Below are 23,058 nucleotides of genomic sequence, written 5' to 3' on the forward strand. Positions count from 1 at the left end.
TCAATTTCTATCACTCCCGCTAGCAGTTATTCAAATGTTGTTGCCGACAGGTGCGACATCAGCATTTCAGCTCGCTTTCCCCGAGGGTGGCGAGCTGAAATGCGCAAAAAGTGACCCAAAGGTACTTTCCGCAATCGCGCCCATGACCCACGCATAAAGTAGCAAAACCCAACCGCTATGGGCACGATAGGGGCAATAATGGGGGTCAATTGTATATCCCCCCCCGCGATCTCCCGTCACTTAAGACGGGAGATCAGGCGCGATATATCAATTGAATATTGCCCTATGTCTTCTCCCCTAGTGCTGTGGGAGCTGTGCTGTTGCTTGGAGCATCTGTAAGCAGCAGGGCGGACGCAGTGAGACCCACCCGTCCGTCCTGGGACAATTAGTAATGACTGCTTGAGCAGGGGGCGGGTGAAGCACAGGGGGGTTATTGGGGCACTGTTATAGAGTTGGATAGCTGCCTTATTACTATCCTCATAAAAAAAAAATACACAAAGTTCCAAAAAACATTCGGTTGTATAACTGAAACCATTTAAAATGACATTAACCGAATGCAAATGGGAAAGTGAAACAATGCATTCAGCCAGATGTGCTCTTTATACACTTCACCTTCAGTTAGTGTACAGAGAGAGGCAGGATAAAGATCCACATGTCACCCAATGGATACACACTGCATTATGTTTAACCCCTAATAACTAAGGCTTGATTGTATTTGCTGGCACCTACCCATCACCATTAAAACGCATGCTGGAAGACAAAGCAATGGAGTAACTGAAAATAATATCACTGGTGAATCATTTTCTTTAGGGCTTTAGCGAACTGTGGGCTCAGAAAATACACTGCGTTCCCAGCACAGAATCTGTATTTGTACATATCAGTGCAGCCTTCAATCTGATGCCCATTCAGAAGAAAAGTGACTGCTTAAAGCATTTTAAATGGGTGTAGTACAAATTGGGAATCACAAATTTGTGGCCTGTGTGTGAAATATATCTTATCTGAGGCGGGCATAGCCAAATATGATCCAAATGCCATTGGGACAGAAGTACTGCACATTTCCTACAGAAGTGTCTTCATGCCTGAACTATTTTACTTCAGTCGGTTTAACTTGTGTGATTTAACGTTTCACTGTCCATTATTAGATTCAAGTTTTCTTATATTCTAAGAGATGCTAATAATATTCTGAACTACCCATATGGAGATATATAACAGCGTACAGATAAATTTAACTGTTGTCTATGCTCTGTGTATTGTTCAGAAAACGTCAGCAGTATGTGTGACTTCTGTGTGAAAATGATAGTGTGATGAAGCGCCTTGAGTCCTGTTGGAGAAAGAGCACAATATATATAAAATTATTATTACCTTCTTTAAATCTCTTGCACCCATAGGCGGTCAAATACTGATGCCTTGTTGTACATTACCTTAAAGTAGTGTGTCCCAAATGGAGTGCCACAGGTTGGTGGTCTATGGTCAAATCATATTATTTATACCCAGTGTGACAGACAAAACCAGTAATAAAATATGTGGAATAACAGAAGCACAACCTATCCACTGCCACATAACTGACCCTAAGGATGACAGGTCAGCACAATTTACTTAAGCTCATTTTACACTGCCATATAGTCTCAGGTTTTACACGGGATTTTGGTTGATGGGAAAGGAGACTACCCAGAACTAAGGGGGACATTTACTAAGCAGTGATAAGAGCGGAGAAGTGAGCCACTGGAGAGGTGCCCATGGCAACCAATCAGCACTGAAGTAACATCTATAATTTGCATGCTATAAAATTATACAGAGCTGCTGATTGGTTATTGTGGCAACTTCTCCGCTCTTATCACTGCTTAGTAAATGTCCCCCTAAGTCTACGTACGACATCGCCTGTGATGGAGCCCCGACATCAGCAAGTGCATACACACTTGCCAATGTTGCCTGCGATGTGGCGGGGGGGGGGGGAGTGGGGCAGCATGGCTCTCATAAGCAATATCTTATCTCATATGGGATTGCATGCAATGCTGGATATGACCTGCGGGAGCCCGCATCGTATCGTGCATACACACTATACAATATCGCAACAAACCGACTGATATTGCATAGTGTGTACGCACCCTAAGTCATGGTGCTAAGACCCGGGAATTTGACGGGTTGATAGACCCAGCAATTTCCTGGGACACAGTGCAAAAGGGGCTTTAATTTGATGAGTCTTCCTAAATTTCTCACCTTTTGGCCTAGTGGTACCATGGAAAAGATGCTGATACTCTGGGGCGCTGTGATTTAGGAACTACCTTATACCCTTTCACACCAGCACCTCAGAACACGGGTTATTGGCACATGAACGCGCATAACCCGTGTTCATGTGCGGTATGAAAGGGTACCGGGCTGAAATACTGGGTCCAGTGACCCGGTATTTCAACCCTGCTCTTGACCAGGGTTGAACCCGCGCTCAACCCGGCTCACTGTGCGGTCAATGCGCCCCGGCTCCCGTTCACTCTCTACGTACAGGCGGCGCTTGGAGATCATATGATCTCTAGCGCCGTCACGCTGACGTCAGCAACACGGCAATATGCCGGGCTGCTGACTGCGGTATGCAAGGCGTCTTACCCGGCAATGTCCCTGCATGATCCTGGTACCGTATTCCCGGGTAAGACCTGGCATTTTTGGTGTGAAAGGGGTATTAAAGGGAGAAGCACTTTAAACTTCCTCTAAACAGCCGTACAAATGAAGTACAGTTTCCATATTGGTGTCTAAAACATATACAGGCTAATGTTAATTCTAAACTTTAATCAGTTCCCGCTAGGAATTATCTGGAAGCTGCAGACGCTGCAGCTAATTATACTAGTGGGTGTCTGGTTTTGTACGCTATGCATATTCTAATGTAAATCTTTGGATCACCAATTATGTCAGTTTGCTTCAACGAATTAAGTAACATTCATTTGAATAAACGTTTGTAGTCTGGTCTGTTTAAACTTGGAAGATATTATGAGGACATTTTGCAAATCTAGTTTGTTTTCTTTTAACCACACAGTGATAGGACTGCCAGTTGAAATGTCAAGGCTTTGATTGGAGAGGTCATTCTGCATTTGCTGCATTACATGAAACAAGTGAAACACAAGTTCTCCATATGACAAAACAAATTCTAATCTTAATGGTTATCTTAACTTGAGCTTTACATTGTTGCTGTTGTTTCATAGCCAGGATTATACAGAGCTTTCCGTGCTGGAGGATTTGGAACTGACCTTCGCATTCAAGCTGCTAGGTCAGGTGGTGTTTATTGAGTGCAGGACATAACTGGATAGTCAGCTTCTCATCAGCCAGCTCCCAGGAAACATTATTTACTTGCTTAGAGCATTCTAAAGTGCAGAAGCTTACTCGTTCTGTAGAAGCAGGATTCTGCCGGTTTCCTTAGACAACAGTGGAGGTCCCAGGGTAAGGACTTGTACCAAAGTGATACACAGAGATTCAAGGTGGTTGTCAAAATGGGCAAGCTTTCTAAATGTGCAATTTGGGAATGCGTTGCATGTGTCTGAAGTTTTCCCAAAGTAGTTATACATTTTTAACCACTGTAAAAGTATTCTGAATGCTAATGTATCTGGCTTGGCAAGACTCGTGAGCTGCTGCTTTTGTCTTTAGTCTACAAATCCATATTTGTTTAATTGATTTACTGTAAGCACCCTGTACGCAATTACTCTTCCATCTATTACACTTTTGATTCATATACATTTCCGTAGATACCCTATTGTGACTAGTAGTAGTCGACAGGAAAATCTTTGATTTGCCATAAAGCACCTCTTAAACCCAAATTTGGAATACTCGGATATGAAACGTGATGGTAAACTAAATTGATCAGTTGCTCTGATTTTCCCACTGCATTTCCTCTGATAGATAGGATTTCCTCCTTCTCCTCTATAGACATGAATATCCTCCCCCGTCTTTATGACATGTATCGGAGGGATCAGCGACTCCGACCCTGTGTATTAATCCACTAATTCACACTTCTCTTCAGTTCTGCAAAGCTTCTACTCAGCGTTTGCATGCTTTGTTAGAGAAGTTTCCTAACATGGCATTGTCAGAACATGGTTGGCATGCTCTGACAATCCATCAGTTATTGCACAGCCTTAGGCTGTAATGCCCTCTAACTTAGTCTGTATCTTTAATGTATATCACTCTTGTTACCTGGAAGAAGAGAGATTGTTGTGTTAAGTGATCATTTACGTTGCTATAGTTAATACATATGATTGGCTACCATAGTCACATGACATGAAATGTAATGAACACGGCGTCCTGTTTTCAGCAGCCTGTGCCCCCTCCCTGCTTAGCCAATCAGCCATGAAGCTGTTTCTCAGTCACGTGATGGCAGTCAATCCAGGGAACAGGTTACACTTTCCCCTTTGAAATGGACCCAGTGCTTGTATTCAAGAGGTTATTTTTCTGTTTTTTTTTCTTGCAGTGACAGCCATGTAAATCTCCCACGACAGATTGATCTTACAGAATGAACACTAATTACTTATAGAATCTCCTGGAAAAATGAATCCGCTTCAGTTAATTTTAAAGCGGCACAAAACTTGCAGTTTAAAAAATAAATAAATAGAAAACTAAAAACTGCACCATTTCGTAGTAAATACATGTTAAAGACTTGTGATTCCCCTAGCAGGACCCCAAGCCCAATTACTGCAGCTCTTCCTCCAGTTCTCCAGTAACCAGCTAATTGGTTACATTCACCAAATGTCCGGGAAGGACAGGTGTGTGAGAGAACCTATCACAAGCCGCCATCGCTTGCTCCAAGGCAAAACTTGGCTGTGCCCCAGGGTTTAATCAGAAGCAGAGGCACACTGGCAAAGGTGCATACTCTTTGTAATGTTGGACACTTTAGTTTATTGTTCACAAAAAATATAAATTACTTCCTCTATGTAAGGGGATGAATGAATACCACTACTGTAATTGAAGTACAGTACTTCACGTAACAAACACAATTGGTATCTGTCTGAACAGTATTTTCCTGTTCTTTTTTTCCTCACAGTAAGCAGACTGTGGTTGCGTTTTACAAGCAGAGTTGTTCCCTTATCTTCACAGTTGTTTGTATAGTGATAAGATAAAGGCCCTAAGTGTAACAGATAGGGTGAAGTGGTGTATAACATTAGAGACAGGTGTTATTTCCAGGCATGTGTCTACATGTGTATATTTCCAATATATAAAAGTGTATGTCATGTATATAAAAATGGGCACACCAGGCATAACAGGCCATCCACTTTGGTTCTTTGTGGCCTCTTGGCTGGCCGTGTAGCCCATCCTGATACATGAATTCTGGGAATTTATCCATCGGGGCAGTTATTTAGGTTGGCTGACAGCCTCCATGGCCTCTGCTGTGAGGTTATTACAAATGGGGAATGGTGAGATCAGTCATGGGGGTCTATTTACTAAGACTTGGACAGAGATAAAGTGGATGGAGATATAGTACCAGCCAGTCAGCTCCTAACTGACATTTCTCTTACGTCGTAGAGGATGCTGGGGTCCACATTAGTACCATGGGGTATAGACGGGTCCTCTAGGAGCAATTGGCACTTTAAGAGTTTAATAGTGTGGGCTGGCTCCTCCCTCTATGCCCCTCCTACCAAACTCAGTTTAGAAAATGTTTCCGGAGGAGCCGGTCACAGCTAGGGGAGCTCCTAGAGCTTCTTTAGTTTTATTTTTTTCTAAGAGTTAGGCACAGGGAGCCTGCTGGCAACAGCCTCCCTGCTTCGTGGGACTTAGGGCGGGAGTAGTGTCCACCCTGAGAGGATCGAAGCCATTATCTCCGCTGACAGGACACTGAGCTCCTGAGGGTGATGATCGTTAGCCGCCCCCAGGCGACCGCTCACTCCCGCAGCATGCCGCCACCCCCTAACAGAGCCAGAAGATTCCGTTGGCGAGTGAGTCACCGACCCCCACAGCAAGCGGGGAGCCGGTGTGAAGATAGCGGCAACAGGGTGGGAGCGCAGTACTAGCTGTGCTCCGGAGGATCAGCGGTACACAGTGCGGCGCTTTGAGGGGCGCCCTGAGCCAGCGTCTATACCCTACACTGGTCACCAAGGCTGTCAGGGACCTTGGTAACGCTGCCAGCACCATTCCTCAGGCCAGTATAAAGAAGTGAAGAGCGGGAAGCAGCGCCCTGTTCAGGGGGCGGAGCTTCTCCTCAGAGCGGACCCAGCAGCGCTCAGCGCCATTTTTCTGCCTGCAGATCCAGTACAGAGACGCTGACAGGTAGAGCTGTCCTTCCACACACCTCCAGCTATCCTGTGCAGTACTAGGGGGTTGTAGTGGGGATAGGGGGTCTGTGTAAATACTGTGTAGTCTATTAAGGTACACAGTCAGCGCCAGGTAGTTGTATTATATCTACCTAGGGAAGCGCTGTGTGTGGGTTGGCTCCAAACGTATGATTCTCTGTGACATACTTGGGGGGGAAACTGTGTCCGACATTTTCCTGTGTGTGTTTGGTCTCACATAGCCATGTCTAGGGACTCTGTGTCTTATGCTGCAGAGGACATTTCCTCTCAGGAGGAATCCATTCCATGTACATAGGAATGTAATGTTTTGTCTCAGATCCCTATTACTGAGGCTGAGTGTTTAACCTCTATTAAGGGAATGATCTCTCAGATCTCTACAAGGGTAGCTCATACTGAGACTGAAACTCGGGTATTAAAGAAGTCTATGGCAGTTTGGTCGGCTTCTGTCCCTATTCCTTCAAAATCCCCTAGCATATACCCACAAAAATGTGCACTTGCCCAGATTATGCAAGATGACATGGATACCGACTGACACTGCTGACGGTGATTGGGATGTGCTGAGGGGGGCAGCATCCCTGGCCAAGGGGGTGCAGCTCATGATTGAGGCTGAGATGTGTTAAACATTTCTGACACAACACCTGAGCAGGTTGAGGAGGCTTACTTTACAGATAATAAGAAAGCCTCGGTAACCTTCCCTGCGTCTAAAGAATTAAACACTTTATTTGAAAAATCCTGGGAGAACCCGGAAAAAAAATTCCAGATTCCCAAAAGGGTTTTGTTTGCCTTTCCTTTTCCCATAGTTGACGCATCTGTTTCCAGACTGTCAAAGAAGGTGGTTTTAACTGTCCCTGGGTCTACCGCGTTAAAAGAACCGGCTGATCGTAAGATTGACACAACGCTCAAATCCATATACACTGCTTCAGGGGGGGAGGCTTTGAGGCCCGCTATTGCCTGTGCATGGATTTCTAAAGCTGTAGTAAAGTGGTCAGGCACGTTATTAGAGGATTTGGATTCAATGGATAGAAGTGACATTGAATTATTTTTATGTAACCTACAGGATTCTGTGGGTTTCATGGTGGAATCCATGAAGGACCTGGGTACGCTGACTGCAAGGGTATCTTCCATGTCTGTCTCAGCTCGCAGGGGTCTCTGGCTATGCCAATGGGCTGCAGACGCGGAATCCAGTAGAAATGTGGAGAACCTACCCTACACAGGTCAGGCTCTATTTGGGGAAGCATTGAATGCGTGGATTTCCACGGCAACCACGGGTAAGTCACCTTTTCTTCCCTCAGCTACGCCTTCTACGAAGAAACCCTTTTCTTCATCTGCATTGCAGTCCTTTCGGACTGCTAAGACAAAAAAGTCAAAGCCTCCTACCACCTTCTTTAGAGGTGGTCGTGCAAAATCCAAAAAGCCTGCACCCGCAGGCTCCCAGGACCAGAAACCGGCTTCTGGTTCCTCAAAATCCTCAGCATGACGGTGGTCCGCGAAGCCTGCAAGATGGGCTGGTGGGTGCGAGGCTCAGATGTTTCAGCCACGTCTGGGTGTCGTCCGGCCTGGATCCCTGGGTACAGGATGGTATCCGTTCACATGGTCGACCATGTTATGGTCGACAGTCATTAGGTCGACCACTATTGGTCGATATTGACATGGTCGACATGGACACATGGTCGACACATGAAAATGGTCGACACATGAAAAGGTCGACATGAGTTTTTTAACTTTTTTTTCTGTTGGGGAACTTTTCCATACTTTACGATCCATGTGGACTACGATTGGAACGGTAATCTGTGCCGAGCGAAGCGAAGGCACCATGCCCGAAGCATGGCGAGCGAAGCGGTGCACTAATTGGGGTTCCCAGTCACCTTACGCAAAAAACAACACCAAAAAAAGTAAAAAAACTCATGTCAACCTTTTCATGTGTCGACCTTTCATGTGTCGACCATGTGTCCATGTCGACCATGTCAATGTCGACCAATAGTGGTCGACCTAATAACATGGTCGACCATTCATACCGGAACCGTACAGGATATTGTGTCCCAGGGGTACAGACTAGAGTTTCAAGACCTTCCGCCGCACCAATTCTTCAAATCAGGCTTGCCAGTTTTGCTGGCAGACAGGGCTGTCCTACAGGAAGCCATCCAAAAATTGGAAAAGTCACAGGTCATTGTCCCTGTTCCACCTTGTATGCAAACCAAGGGGTATTATTCAAACCTTTTCGTGGTACCGAACCCGGATGGTTCGGTCAGACCAATTTTGAACTTGAAATCGTTAAACCCTTATCTGAGGGAGTTCAAATTCAAAATGAGAGAGAGGGAGAGTTTCTGGTATCCGTGGATATCAAGGATGCGTACCTCCACATTCCGATTTGTCCGCCAAACCAGGCTTATCTCAGGTTTGCACTGTTGGACTGTCACTATCAGTTCCAGGCGCTGCCATTCGGCCTCCCCACGGCACCGAGGATGTTCACCAAGGTGATGGCAGAGATGATGGTTCTCCTCCGCAGACAGGGGTGAACATAATTCCATATCTGGACGACCTGCTGATTAAGGCATCGCCCAGTGAGAAGTTGTTATAGTCCATTGCTCTCACGACTCATCTACTCAGGGAGCACGGTTGGATCTTGAACCTTCCAAAGTCACATTTGGAGCCGACAAGGAGATTGTTGTTGCTGGGAATGATCCTCGACACAGAGGTGCTGAGGGTGTTTCTACCGGAGGAGAAAGCGTTGGTGATTCAAACAATAGTCTGGGATGTCCTGAAACCAGCCCGGCTATCGGTTCATCAGTGCATTCGCCTTCTGGGGAAGATGGTTGCCTCTTACGAGGCTCTACAGTACGGAAGATTTCATGCTCGGTCATTCCAACTGGATCTCCTAGACAAGTGGTCGGGATCTCACCTACACATGCACCAGAGGATACATCTGTCGCCGAAAGCAAGGATTTCACTCCTCTGGTGGCTGCAGCTGCCTCACCTTCTGGAGGGCTGCAGGTTCGGGGTTCAGAACTGGATCCTTCTAACCACGGATGCAAGTCTCAGAGGTGTGGGTGCAGTCACCCAAGGGGAAACCTTCCAGGGAAGGTGGTCAAGTCAGGAATCCCTTCTCCCAATAAACATCCTGGAGCTAAGAGCCGTGTACAACGGTCTTCTACAAGCAGCACCACTTTTTTAAGATCAGGCCATTCAAGTGCAGTTGGACAATGTAACGACGGTGGCCTACATAAACCAACAGGGCGGAACGAAGAGCAGAGGTGCAATGTCAGAGGTAACAAAAATCTTCCTCTGGGCAGAAAGGTACGCAGTGGCGCTGTCAGCAATCTTCATTCCGGGAGTGGACAACTGGGAAGCGGACTTCCTCAGCAGGCACGATCTCCATCCAGGAGAATGGGGCCTCCATCCGGAGGTGTTCACGGAGTTGACCAGTCGTTGGGACGTACCTCAAATAGACATGATGGCCTTGCGTTTCAACAAGAAACTTCGGAGGTACTGTTCCAGATCGAGAGACCCAAAAGCGGTGGATGCCCTGGTTACGCCGTGGGTGTTCAAGTCAGTGTATGTGTTCCCTCCACTTCCACTCATTCCAAGAATTCTAAAGCTTGTAAAAAGAACGAAAGTTCAGGCGATCCTCATTGCTCCGGACTGGCCAAGGAGGGATTGTTACGTGGATATGCTGGATCTATTGCTGGAAGATCCAAGGCCTCTTCCGGAGGATCTTCTACAACAGGGGCCGTTCCCTTATCAAGACTTACCACGGCTACGTTTGACGGCATGGAGGTTGAACGCCAGATATTAGCTCGAAGGGCATTCCGAACAAGGTTATTCCTACCCTGATACAGGCTAGGAAAGGAGTTACGTCTAAACACTACCATAGCATTTGGAAAAAGTATGCGTCTTGGTGTGAATCCAAGAAGCTTCCTGCGGTGGAGTTTCAACTTGGACGGTTTCTCCTCTTTGTGCAAGCAGATTTCTGCTTTATCTATTTTCTTCCAGAAACAATTGGCTGTCCTCCCTGAGGTTCAGTCTTTCTTGAAAGGGGTTCTGCACATCCAGACTCCCTTTGTGCCTCCTACGGCACCTTGGAATCTTAACGCGGTGTTGCAGTTCCTGCAATCGGATTGGTTCGAGCCTCTACAGTAGGTTGAGGTCAAGTTTCTCACTTGGAAGGCGGTCACACTGTTGGCATTAGCTTCGGCTAGGCGTGTGTCTGAATTGGGGGCATTGTCCTGCAAGAGCCCCTGCTTGATTTTCCATGAAGATCGAGCTGAGCTCAGGACTCGTCAGCGGTTTCTTCCAAAGGTTGTGTCGGCTTTTCATATCAACCAACCTATTGTGGTGCCAGTGACTACTGTCTCCTCTTTTACCTCAAAGTCTTTGGTTGTTGTGAGAGCTTTGAGGATTTATGTGAAGAGGTCTTCACGTCACAGAAAGTGGGACTCTCTGTTTGTCCTTTATGATCCCAACAAGATTGGGTGTTCTGCTTCTAAGTAGACGATTTCTCGCTGGATCAGGTTCACTATCCAGCATGCTTATTCTACGGCAGGTTTGCCGTGTCCAAAATCCGTTAAGGCCCTCTCTACTCGTAAGGTGGGTTCTTCCTGGGCGGCTGCCCGGGGTGTCTCAGCTTTACAGCTTTGCCGAGTAGCTACTTGGTCGGGGTCGAACACGTTTGCTAAGTTCTACAAGTTCGATACTTTGACCTCTAAGGACCTAAAGTTTGGTCAATCAGTTCTGCAGGAGCCTCCGCGCTCTCCCTCCCGTACTGGGAGCTTTGATACATCCCCATGGTACTAATGTGGACCCCAGCATCCTCTAGAACGTAAGAGAAATTAGGATTTTAATTACCTACCGGTAAATCCTTTTCACATAGTCCGTATAGGATGCTGTGCGCCCGCCCAACGCTTCGTTTTCCTGCAGTTGTTGCTTGTTTCAGTACTGCCTTCTTACTTGGTTTAGTACTGTGTTGTTACTTGATTAAGTACTGTTATTCAGCTGTTGCTGAGGTTGTTCAGGCTGGTTGGCCTGGTTTACCTTGTTATGTGTGAGCTGTTGTGAATCTCATCACTATCTGTGTATTTTTCTTCTCTCGAAGTATGTCCGTCTCCTCGGGCACAGTTTCTAGACTGAGTCTGGCAGGAGGGGCATAGAGGGAGGAGACAGACCACACTATTAAACTCTTAAAGTGCCCATGGCTCCTAGTGGACCCGTCTATACCCCATGGTACTAATGTGGACCCCAGCCTCCTCTACGGACTACGAGAAAAGGATTTACCCGTAGGTAATTAAAATCCTATTTTTTGTTTTACCGTAAACATTATATTTTGCAAATTCATTGTGGTATTATAAATGCTATTCCGGAAGTCAGATTAGATTTTTGGGCATATGAAATTGTGCAATTCACAAATTGCTATTTCATGTGCTCGCATTTCTTGGCTCATTGTCCTTATGGGCTCATTCACAGAGAAATACTTTGAAAATGGATCAAAGTAGCATGAAAACGAATGCCCACTTTTGTTGTATATATTCCATATTTTGTGCTTTTACCAATGCAATCTATTGTAACGGTTGCACACATTATTGTGCGACAATTAGAAGCACCCCTTCATATCGGGACCACCTGTTGCAGAGGCGTACAAAAAAAAAAAAAAAAAGCTGAAAGTATTTAGTTAAGTGTAAGCTCTCCAGTTATTTTATGTATATTATTTAGCTTCTGCTGGGCATACATTATGCAATTATCTGGGCGATCTGCCTGACAGACGCAGATCGCCCAGATAATTGTACTGTGTATGTGTGCGGCCTATCTCAAAATATCAACCGGCCGAACATGCCGGATCGTCCAGCATGTCTGTCCAATGCAATATTTTTAGAGTTGCAAGTTGGCTGCGTCGGGCAGGGAACACACTGCCAACCAACGGACAGTAGAGGAACAGGGAAATGTCTCCAGGAACCCAGATATTATGTGGCCACACGCTATGCATAGAGAGCAAGACCCTGAGCATGCTTGACGTTACATGGCAGAATATCTGGAAAGCCTTGAAAGAACAAACTGGACAGTCGTTTGGTCAGCTGGACTTAAACTACAGACCCCCTCTTTCTGATCACCACTATACTAGTCATTGCTGGTCGTATAGAACACCTATTGGATATGTGAAAATAGAGCTAGTGCCACCCCAAGGTAGTATTGAAACTTTGGTGTAAGGATCGCTTTCAGTGTGCAGCCTAGAAGGGTCTGAAGGGTCCCCAGTCTCCTTCCAAGTTATTTTTTAAGCCCAAATATTCCCTCGGCATTGACCAAAAAAATTGAAGAGGAAAGGTAATAGTGCTGTATGCTCCAAGAGGGACGTTCTGATAATAACCCAGACTTTGTTGACCTTGATGAGTGTTATTTGAGGCATATAGGTAGTAATCTTTAATAACTTCTACACAGCACTTTGGATTGCAATCAGAAAGTATTCAGAGTACCGGTACTCAGTCGTTTTTTTTTCTTTTTAAAAAGAAAAACTATAATTATGTGATACAGAACCAAGAGATTCTAAACGTCAACGGTGCACTCACAATTTTGTTCTAGGTAATTGCCATTTAATCACTGTAGTCCTTGGTACTGTGTAATTTGAATATTACGTTGCCTGTGTCCGTACCCATACTGTATGCTTCCCATTGCAGGTGGTGGTAGCTGCATTCTGTAGGGAGAGTTGGGAGGGGTGCTCTGTTGTGTCCAGGGTTTTCACTGTTGTGGACCGCTGTTGATCGTTCATTAAGCCAGTGGTTGTGCTGCATCGTTGCAGAAGCCGGGGAGCTGGCAGCCAGCCCTTGCTCAGAGCCGCAGAAACTTGTAGCTAGCTGGCAGGGACTTTCTGAACTTTTTCCTTTGGCAAAGTCACAATTTCAAGTAGGTTTTAACATAATTGCCAACACTAAATCTGACCCTTGAATCAAATTCCCATTTAGTGTAGACTTCTGCACTGCTGCCAAAATAGTGTTGGGTAGGTTCAGTTATTTTATAGGGTGTGTTCTTTCTCTGTATGTTTTTTTCCGTGGTGCTTCTTTGTAGAGGAGAAGTTTTAAAGCAATGTCTAATTATAATGGGGTAATTATCCATGATGTGTGACTGTACAAATCACGGATAATTGCAGGAGAGCAGTATGCCTCATTTCCAGAGCCGGCCCTAACCAATATGATGCCCTAGGCAAGATTTTGGCTGGTGCCCCCTAGCACCACCGCTGGTTCTGCCTCTGACCTTGCACCTCTTTCCCAGCACCATCACCCCTCACCCATAGCAGTCCTTGTACCCCCTATATTTTAAATAGGAACAGTTCGCACATTTGACGCACAGCCCAAATAGGGGCATCTTCTTGCTGGGAAGGGGCATGGCCACACAATAGTAACCCCAATTCCAATTACGCCACACAGTACTGCAACTTTATTTACATTTTATCTTGCGATAGTGTCCATAATTCATATTACATCCCACAGTAGTATCACTTTACCTTATAAACGTTACTCCTCACAGTAGAGCCCCTTATTCACATTACATCACACTGAATTGCTCCTTATTCACATTACACCATACCTTATTGCTCTTTATTCACATTAGACGACACAGTAGTGCCCTTTCTATTTGCAACGCCACATAGTAGAGCACCTTATACACATAATGCCACACATTCGTAATGCATTTATACACAATTCCACACAGTAATGCCCCTTACACATATGAGACACATTAATGTCCTTATAAACATAATGCACCTTACACATTATAACAACCTTTATTAATGCCCTTTTACACATAATGTCCCTTACACATATGCCGCACATTATTAATGCCCTTATACACATAATGACACACATAGTGCCCCCTACACATTTGCTGCACATTATTAGTGCCCCTATACACATAATGACACACATACAGTAGTACCCTGTTACACATATGCCGCACATTATTAATGCCCTTATACACATAATGACACACATAGTGGCCCTTTACACATATGTTGCACATTATTAATGCATTTTTACATGACACACATAATGCTCCTTACACATATTCCGAACACTACTGCACAACCAACCCTCTCACATGCACACAGCACTCACACTTCCACTAACACTGTGACCTCTGCCTCTGCTTGGATACAGATGTGTCCTCACAAATCTTGCATCAATGCTAACGTTGGGCACCTTTTTTTTAATGAAAATGCATCTTATTTGCATTGCTATGTGGCTAGGATGCACAAGCAGCTTCTGCTGATTAAACTGATATGTAGCATGCCTATATACTGTGTGAGACTGTGGCTGTATCTGCATATGAAATGCTACATACAGAATATAGGCATGCCGCATATCATTTTAATCAGCAGAAGCTGATGATGCCCCTAGGCATATCAAATGCCCTAGGCAATTGCCTAGTTTGCCTATGCCTATGGCCGGCTCTGCTCATTTCTCTTACGTCCTAGAGGATGCTGGGGACTCCTTAAGGACCAAGGGGATAGACGGGCTCCGCAGGAGACATGGGCACTTTAAGAAAGACTTTAGGAATGGGTGTGCACTGGCTCCTCCCTCTATGCCCCTCCTCCAGACCTCAGTTTACTACTGTGCCCAGAGGAGACTGGGTGCATTACAGGGAGCTCTCCTGAGTTTCCTGTCAGAAAGTATTTTGTTAGGTTTTTTATTTTCAGGGAGCACTGCTGGCAACAGACTCCCTGCATCGAGGGACTGAGGAGAGAGAAGCAGACCTACTTCTGTGAGTTTCAAGGCTTTGCTTCTTAGGCTTCTGGACACCATTAGCTCCAGAGGGAGTCGGAAAACAGGTCTCACCCTGGAGTTCTTCCCGGAGCCGCGCCGCCGTCCTCCTCACAGAGCCGGAAGATAGAAGCCGGGTGAGTATGAGAAGAAAGAAGACTTCAGAGGCGGCAGAAGACTTCAGATCTTCACAGAGGTAATGCACAGCAGTAAAGCTGTGCACCATTGCTCCCACACAGCACACACAAACGGCAGTCATTGTAAGGGTGCAGGGCGCAGTGGGGGCGCCCTGGGCAGCAATATAACCTAATTTTCTGGCAAAAGTACATATATACAGCTAGGCACTGAATATATAAAGAGCCCCCGCCAGTTTTTTATATATTTTAGCGGGACAGAAGCCCGCCGCTGAGGGGGCGGGGCTTCTTCCTCAGCACTCACCAGCGCCATTTTCTCCACAGCCCAGCGCTGAGAGGAAGCTCCCCGGACTCTCCCCTGCTTATCCACAGTGAAAGAGGGTTTTAAAGAAGGGGGGGGGGGGGGCACATAATTTGGCGTAAAAATAAAGATTACAGCGCTATCTGGGTAAACATATTGTGTGTTTCTCTGACGTCCTAGTGGATGCTGGGAACTCCGTAAGGACCATGGGGAATAGACGGGCTCTGCAGGAGACTGGGCACTCTAAAAGAAAGATTAGGTACTATCTGGTGTGCACTGGCTCCTCCCGCTATGCCCCTCCTCCAGATCTCAGTTAGAATCTGTGCCCGGCCAGAGCTGGATGCACCTAGTGGGCTCTCCTGAGCTTGCTAGAAAGAAAGTATTTGTTAGGTTTTTTATTTTCATTGAGATCTGCTGGCAACAGACTCACTGCTACGTGGGACTGAGGGGAGAGAAGCAAACCTACCTGCGTGCAGCTAGCTTGTGCTTCTTAGGCTACTGGACACCATTAGCTCCAGAGGGTTCGAACACAGGGCCTGACCTCGATCGTCCGTTCCCGGAGCCGCGCCGCCGTCCCCCTTGCAGAGCCAGAAGACAGAAGAAGGAGATAAAATCGGCGGCAGAAGACTCCGGTCTTCATTAAGGTAGCGCACAGCACTGCAGCTGTGCGCCATTGCTCCCACTGCACACCACACACTCCGGTCACTGTAGGGTGCAGGGCGCTGGGGGGGGGGGGCGCCCTGGGCAGCAATAAGAATACCTTTTGGCAATAAATACAGATAATACAGTCTGTGACTGTATATGTGTAAAACCCCCGCCATTTTTAGTCAGAAACAGGACAGAAGCCCGCCGCTGAGGGGGCCGGGCCTTCTTCCTCAGCACACCAGCGCCATTTTCTCTTCACAGCTCCGCTGGAAGGAAGCTCCCCAGGCTCTCCCCGGCAGTATCCTGGTACACAAAGGGTGAAAAGAGAGGGGGGGGGGGCACATAAATTTAGGCGCAAAATTTGTATATACAGCAGCTACTGGGTAAACACTGAGTTGTAGTGTAATCCCTGGGTTATATAGCGCTGGGGTGTGTGCTGGCATACTCTCTCTCTGTCTCTCCAAAGGGCCTTGTGGGGGAACTGTCCTCAAATAGAGCATCCCCTGTGTGTGTGGTGTCGGTACGCGTGTGTCGACATGTCTGAGGTAAAAGGCTCCTCTAAGGAGGTGATAGAGCGGATATGTGTGTGAGAGGGTGTCTCCGTCGACAACGCCGACACCTGTTTGGATATGTGTAAGTGCTAAGGTGAATTTATTGCACAAAAGGTTAGGGAACAGACAGGATATCTACCTAGGTCTGTCCCTATGTCACAGAGACTTTCAGAGTCTCTCAATGCTCACTATCCATAATAACAAACACTGGTATCGACATGGAGTTTAACTCCACTGTCGACTACGATAATGCAAAGTTACAGCCAAGATGGCTAGAAGGTATTCAATATATGATTATTGAAATAAAAGATGATTTGCATATCACTGATGACTCATCTGTCCCTGACACGAGAGTACACATGTTTAAGGGGAAGAATGCTGAGGTAAATTTCCCTCCTCTCATGAGGAAAAAGAGCGGGAATCTCCAGACAAGAGACGGCAGCTTCCCACAAGAGAATTCTCAGGCTGTATCCTTTCCCCACTAGGGCCAGGATATGTTGAGAATCTTCCCCTGGGGTGTCCTGTTTGCACAGACGGTAGCACTTGCTATTCTCAGGGATCCTGCAGATAGCGTCCACATTCTAGTATACTACCTAGACCGTCGATTGTGTCGGCATGGGTTTATAGCGCTGTGGCAGCGTGGACAGGTACCTTATCAGCAGAGATGAGACCCTAGTATGCAATATAAATATATTAAAGATGCTGTCTTAAGTGATAGATATATAGTTATAAAGCATGCCCAAAGAGATATGAGTATACTGGGTCCTAGAGTCAAAGCTATGTCGATCTCTGCTTGACGTGTCCTGTAGAATATGCATTGGACAGATGATGCCGACTTAAGAGGCATATGGAAGGCTGAGGATTGTGTGGAGAAGGGTTCTCGGGCCTGGTCTCCACAGTTATAGCTGGTAATTCTGCTAGTTTGCCTTATATTCCTGCACAGCCTAAGAAAGCACGACATTATTAATTGCAGCCTTTCGAATAAAGAAACAAGAAAGTCTGAGGTGCGTCCTTTCTAGTCAGAGCCGGGCAGCTAGTTCCCAGGAACAGAAGTCCTCCCCGGCCCCTACAAAAATCCACCAATGTCGCTGGGGCTCCACAGGCGGAGCTAGGCCCGGTGGGGACACGCCTTCGTAAGTTCAGCCACAAGTGGGTTCACTCCCTGTTCGATCCCTGGGCAATAGATATTGTGTCTCAGGGATACAAGCTGGACTGTGAGAAGATGCCCCCTCACCGACGGCCCTGCGGGCTTCCCCCCAAGAGAGGGAGCCAGTGTTAACTGCAATTCACAAATTGTATCTTTAACAGGTGGTGGTCAAGGGTCCACTCCTTCAACAAAGAGGGTGTTATTATTAGACCATGTTGTAATCCCGAAACCAGACGGTTCGGTCAGACCCATATTGAATTAAAAATCCCTGAACATATACCTTAGAAGGTTCAAGTTCAAGATGGAATCGCTAAGAGCGGTCAGTGCAAGCCTAAAAAGGGGGAGACTTTATTGTGAATCGGGACATAAGGGATGCATACCTTCAGGTCCCCATTTATCCACCTCATTAGGCGTACCTAAGAATTGCGGTACGGGATTGTCATTACCAATTTCAGATGTTGCCGTTTGGTCTCTCCACGGCTCCGAGAATATTCACCATGGTAATGGCGGATATGATTGTGCTCCTGCGGAACAAGGTGTCACTATTATCACGTACTTGGACGATCTCCTCATAAAAGCGAGATCAAGAGAGCAGTTGCTGAACAGCGTATCACTTTCTCTGGAAGTGTAACGGCAACACGGCTGGATTCTATATATTCCAAAGTCGCAGTTGGTTCCTACATATCATCTGCCTCTCCTAGGCACGATCCTAGACACAGACCAGAAAAGGGTTATCTCCCGATAGAGAGAGCTCAGGAGCTCATGACACTGGTCAGGAATCTATTAAAACCAAAACAGGTGTCAGTGCATCACTGCACTCGAGTCCTGGGAAGGATGGTGGCATCATACGAGGCCATCCCCTTAGGCAGGTTCCATGCGAGGACCTTCCAATGGGACTTACTGGACAAGTGGTCCGGATCACCTCTTCAGATGCATCGGTTAATCACCCTATCCCCCAGGGCCAGGGTGTCTCTCCTGTGGTGGCTGCAGAGTGCTCACCTTCTCGAGGGCCGCAGATTCGGCATTCAGGACTGGATCCTGGTGACCACGGATGCAAGCCTCCGAGGGTGGGGGGCAGTTACACAGGGAAGAAATTTCCAAGGTCTGTGGTCAAGTCAACTGACTTGCCTTCACATCAATATCCTGGAACTAAGGGCCATATACAACGCCCTAAGTCAAGCGGAGATCCTGCTTCGCGACCAACCGGTTCTGATCCAGTCAGACCGCAGGGGTTCATGTAAACCGCCAAGGCGGCACAAGGAGCAGTGTGGCGAGGGTAGAAGCCACCAGAATTCTTCGCTGGGCGGAGAATCAAGTAAGCGCACTGTCAGCAGTGTTCGTTCCAGGAGTGGACATCTGGGAAGCAGACTTCCTCAGCAGGCACGACCTCCACCCGGGAAAGTGGGGACTTCATCAGGAAGTCTTCACGCAGTTTGCAAATTGATGGGAACTGCCTAAGGTGGACTAGATGGCGTCCCACCTCAATAAAAAGCTAAAAAAGGTTTCTCTAACGTCCTAGTGGATGCTGGGGACTCCGAAAGGACCATGGGGAATAGCGGCTCCGCAGGAGACTGGGCACAAAGTAAAAGCTTTAGGACTAGCTGGTGTGCACTGGCTCCTCCCCCTATGACCCTCCTCCAAGCCTCAGTTAGATTTTGTGCCCGAACGAGAAGGGTGCAATCTAGGTGGCTCTCCTGAGCTGCTTAGAGTAAAAGTTTAAATAGGTTTTTTATTTTCAGTGAGACCTGCTGGCAACAGGCTCACTGCATCGAGGGACTTAGGGGAGAGAAACGAACTCACCTGCGTGCAGAGTGGATTGGGTTTCTTAGGCTACTGGACATTAGCTCCAGAGGGACGATCACAGGCCCAGCCATGGATGGGTCCCGGAGCCGCGCCGCCGGCCCCCTTACAGATGCTGAAGCAAGAAGAGGTCCATAAATCGGCGGCAGAAGACTTTCCTGTCTTCATAAGGTAGCGCACAGCACTGCAGCTGTGCGCCATTGCTCTCAGCACACTTCACACTCCGGTCACTGAGGGTGCAGGACGCTGGGGGGGGGGGCGTCCTGGGAAGCAATGAATTTACCTTAGTTGGCGAAAAATACATCACATATAGCTCCTGGGCTATATGGATGTATTTAACCCCTGCCAGTTTTCCAGAAAAAAGCGGGAGAAGAGCCCGCCGTGAAGGGGGCGGGGCCTATCTCCTCAGCACACAGCGCCATTTTTCCCACACAGCTCCGCTGGTAGGAAGGCTCCCAGAATCTCCCCTGCATCCTGTAACTACAGAAACAGGGTAAAAAAGAGAGGGGGGCACTTATTTGGCAAAATAACAGATATAAGCAGCTATAAGGGATAGACACTTATTGTAAGGTTGTCCCTATACATATATAGCGCTCTGGTGTGTGCTGGCAAACTCTCCCTCTGTCTCCCCAAAGGGCTAAGTGGGTCCTGTCCTCTATCAGAGCATTCCCTGTGTGTGTGCTGGGTGTCGGTACGTGTGTGTCGACATGTATGAGGAGGAAAATGATGTGGAGGCGGAGCAATTGCCTATAATGGTGATGTCACCCCCTAGGGAGTCGACACCTGAATGGATGGCCGTAATTAAGGAATTACGTGACAGTGTCGGCACGTTACAGAAAACTGTTGACGACATGAGACAGCCGGCAGCTCAGTTAGTGCCTGTCCAGGCGTCTCAAACACCGTCAGGGGCTATTAAATGCCCGTTACCTCAGTGGGTCGACACGGACCCAGACACAGACACTGACTCCAGTGTCGACGGTGAAGAAACAAACGTATTTTCCAGTAGGGCCACACGTTACATGATCACTGCAATGAAGGAGGTTTTGCACATCTCTGATACTGCAAGTACCACAAAAAGGGGTATTATGTGGGGTGTGAAAAAACTACCCGTAGTTTTTCCTGAATCAGATGAATTGAATGAAGTGTGTGATGAAGCGTGGGTTACCCCCGACAGAAAACTGCTAATTTCTAAAAAATTATTGGCACTATATCCCTTCCCACCAGAGGTTAGGGCTCGTTGGGAAACACCCCCTAGGGTGGATAAGGCGCTCACACGCTTATCAAAACAAGTGGCGTTACCGTCTCCAGAAACGGCCGCCCTTAAGGAGCCAGCAGATAGGAGGCTGGAAAATATCCTTAAAAGTATATACACACATACTGGTGTTATACTGCGACCAGCAATCGCCTCAGCCTGGATGTGCAGTGCTGGGGTGGCTTGGTCGGATTCCCTGACTGAAAATATTGATACCCTGGACAGGGACAATATATTATTGACTATAGAGCATTTAAAGGATGCATTCCTATATATGCGAGATGCACAGAGAGACGTTTGGACTCTGGCATCAAGAGTAAGTGCGATGTCCATTTCTGCCAGAAGAGGATTATGGACGCGACAGTGGTCAGGGGATGCGGATTCCAAACGGCATATGGAAGTATTGCCGTATAAAGGGGAGGAGTTATTTGGGGGCGGTCTATTGGACCTGGTGGCCACGGCAACGGCTGGGAAATCCACCTTTTTACCCCAAGTCACCTCGCAGCAAGACAGCTTCTTCCCACGACCAGAAGCCCTCCCCCGCTTCTGCCAAGTCCTCAGCATGACGCTGGGGCCTTACAAGCGGACTCAGGCACGGTGGGGGCCCGTCTCAAGAATTTCAGCGCGCAGTGGGCTCACTCGCAAGTGGACCCCTGGATCCTGCAGGTAGTATCTCAGGGGTACAAATTGGAATTCGAGACGTCTCCCCCTCGCCGGTTCTTGAAGTCTGCTTTACCAACGTCTACCCCCGACAGGGAGGCGGTATTGGAAGCCATTCACAAGCTGTATTCCCAGCAAGTGATAATCAAGGTACCCCTCCTACAACAGGGAAAGGGGTATTACTCCACGCTGTTTGTGGTACCGAAGCCGGACGGCTCGGTGAGACCCATTTTAAATCTGAAAACCTTGAACACTTACATAAAAAGGTTCAAGTTCAAGATGGAGTCACTCAGAGCAGTGATAGCGAACCTGGAAGAAGGGGACTACATGGTGTCTCTGGACATCAAGGATGCTTACCTCCATGTCCCAATTTGCCCTTCTCACCAAGGGTACCTCAGGTTTGTGGTACAGAACTGTCACTATCAGTTTCAGACGCTGCCGTTTGGATTGTCCACGGCACCCCGGGTCTTTACCAAGGTAATGGCCGAAATGATGATTCTTCTTCGAAGAAAAGGCGTCTTAATTATCCCTTACTTGGACGATCTCCTGATAAGGGCACGGTCCAGAGAACAGTTAGAGGTCGGAGTAGCACTATCGCAAATAGTACTACGACAGCACGGATGGATTCTAAATATTCCAAAATCGCAGCTGATTCCGACGACACGTCTGCTGTTCCTAGGGATGATTCTGGACACAGTACAGAAAAAGGTGTTTCTCCCGGAAGAGAAAGCCAGGGAGTTATCCGACCTAGTCAGGAAACTCCTAAGACCAGGCCAGGTGTCAGTGCATCAGTGCACAAGGGTCCTGGGAAAGATGGTGGCTTCTTACGAAGCGATTCCATTCGGCAGATTCCACGCAAGAACTTTTCAGTTGGATCTGCTAGACAAATGGTCCGGATCGCATCTTCAAATGCATCAGCGGATAACCCTGTCTCCAAGGACAAGGGTGTCTCTCCTGTGGTGGTTACAGAGTGCTCATCTCCTAGAGGGCCGCAGATTCGGCATTCAGGATTGGGTCCTGGTGACCACGGATGCCAGCCTGAGAGGCTGGGGAGCAATCACACAGGGAATAAATTTCCAGGGCTTGTGGTCAAGCATGGAAACGTCACTTCACATAAATATCCTTGAACTAAGGGCCATTTACAATGCCCTAAGTCAGGCAAGGCCTCTGCTTCAGGGTCAGCCAGTATTGATCCAGTCGGACAACATCACGGCAGTCGCCCACGTAAACAGACAGGGCGGCACAAGAAGCAGGAGGGCAATGACGGAAGTGGCAAGGATTCTTCGCTGGGCGGAAAATCATGTGATAGCACTGTCAGCAGTGTTCATTCCGGGAGTGGACAACTGGGAAGCAGACTTCCTCAGCAGACACGATCTTCACCCGGGGGAGTGGGGACTTCACCCAGAAGTCTTCCACATGATTGTAAACCGTTGGGAAAAACCAAAGGTGGACATGATGGCGTCTCGCCTCAACAAAAAACTGGACAGATATTGTTCCAGGTCAAGGGACCCTCAGGCAATAGCTGTGGACGCTCTGGTAACACCGTGGGTGTACCGGTCAGTGTATGTGT

The 23,058-nt window shown here is 47.4% G+C and overlaps 1 protein-coding gene across 3 annotated transcripts in view; it reads left to right on the forward strand.

Moving 5' to 3' along the window:
- Window positions 1-23,058, forward strand: part of SESTD1 (SEC14 and spectrin domain containing 1) — a 402,961-nt gene that overhangs the window by 53,032 nt on the left and 326,871 nt on the right. The window contains exon 1 of one of the 3 annotated variants that reach the window (XM_063933343.1): window positions 3,311-3,423. The exons of 1 other annotated variant lie outside the window; for it this stretch is intronic. The gene's annotated coding sequence lies outside the window, so the exon portion shown is untranslated. One more of the 3 variants, XM_063933344.1, reaches the window with a different exon arrangement.

This window comes from Pseudophryne corroboree, chromosome 7 (genome assembly GCF_028390025.1).
Source record: "Pseudophryne corroboree isolate aPseCor3 chromosome 7, aPseCor3.hap2, whole genome shotgun sequence".
Classification (NCBI taxonomy): domain Eukaryota; kingdom Metazoa; phylum Chordata; class Amphibia; order Anura; family Myobatrachidae; genus Pseudophryne; species Pseudophryne corroboree.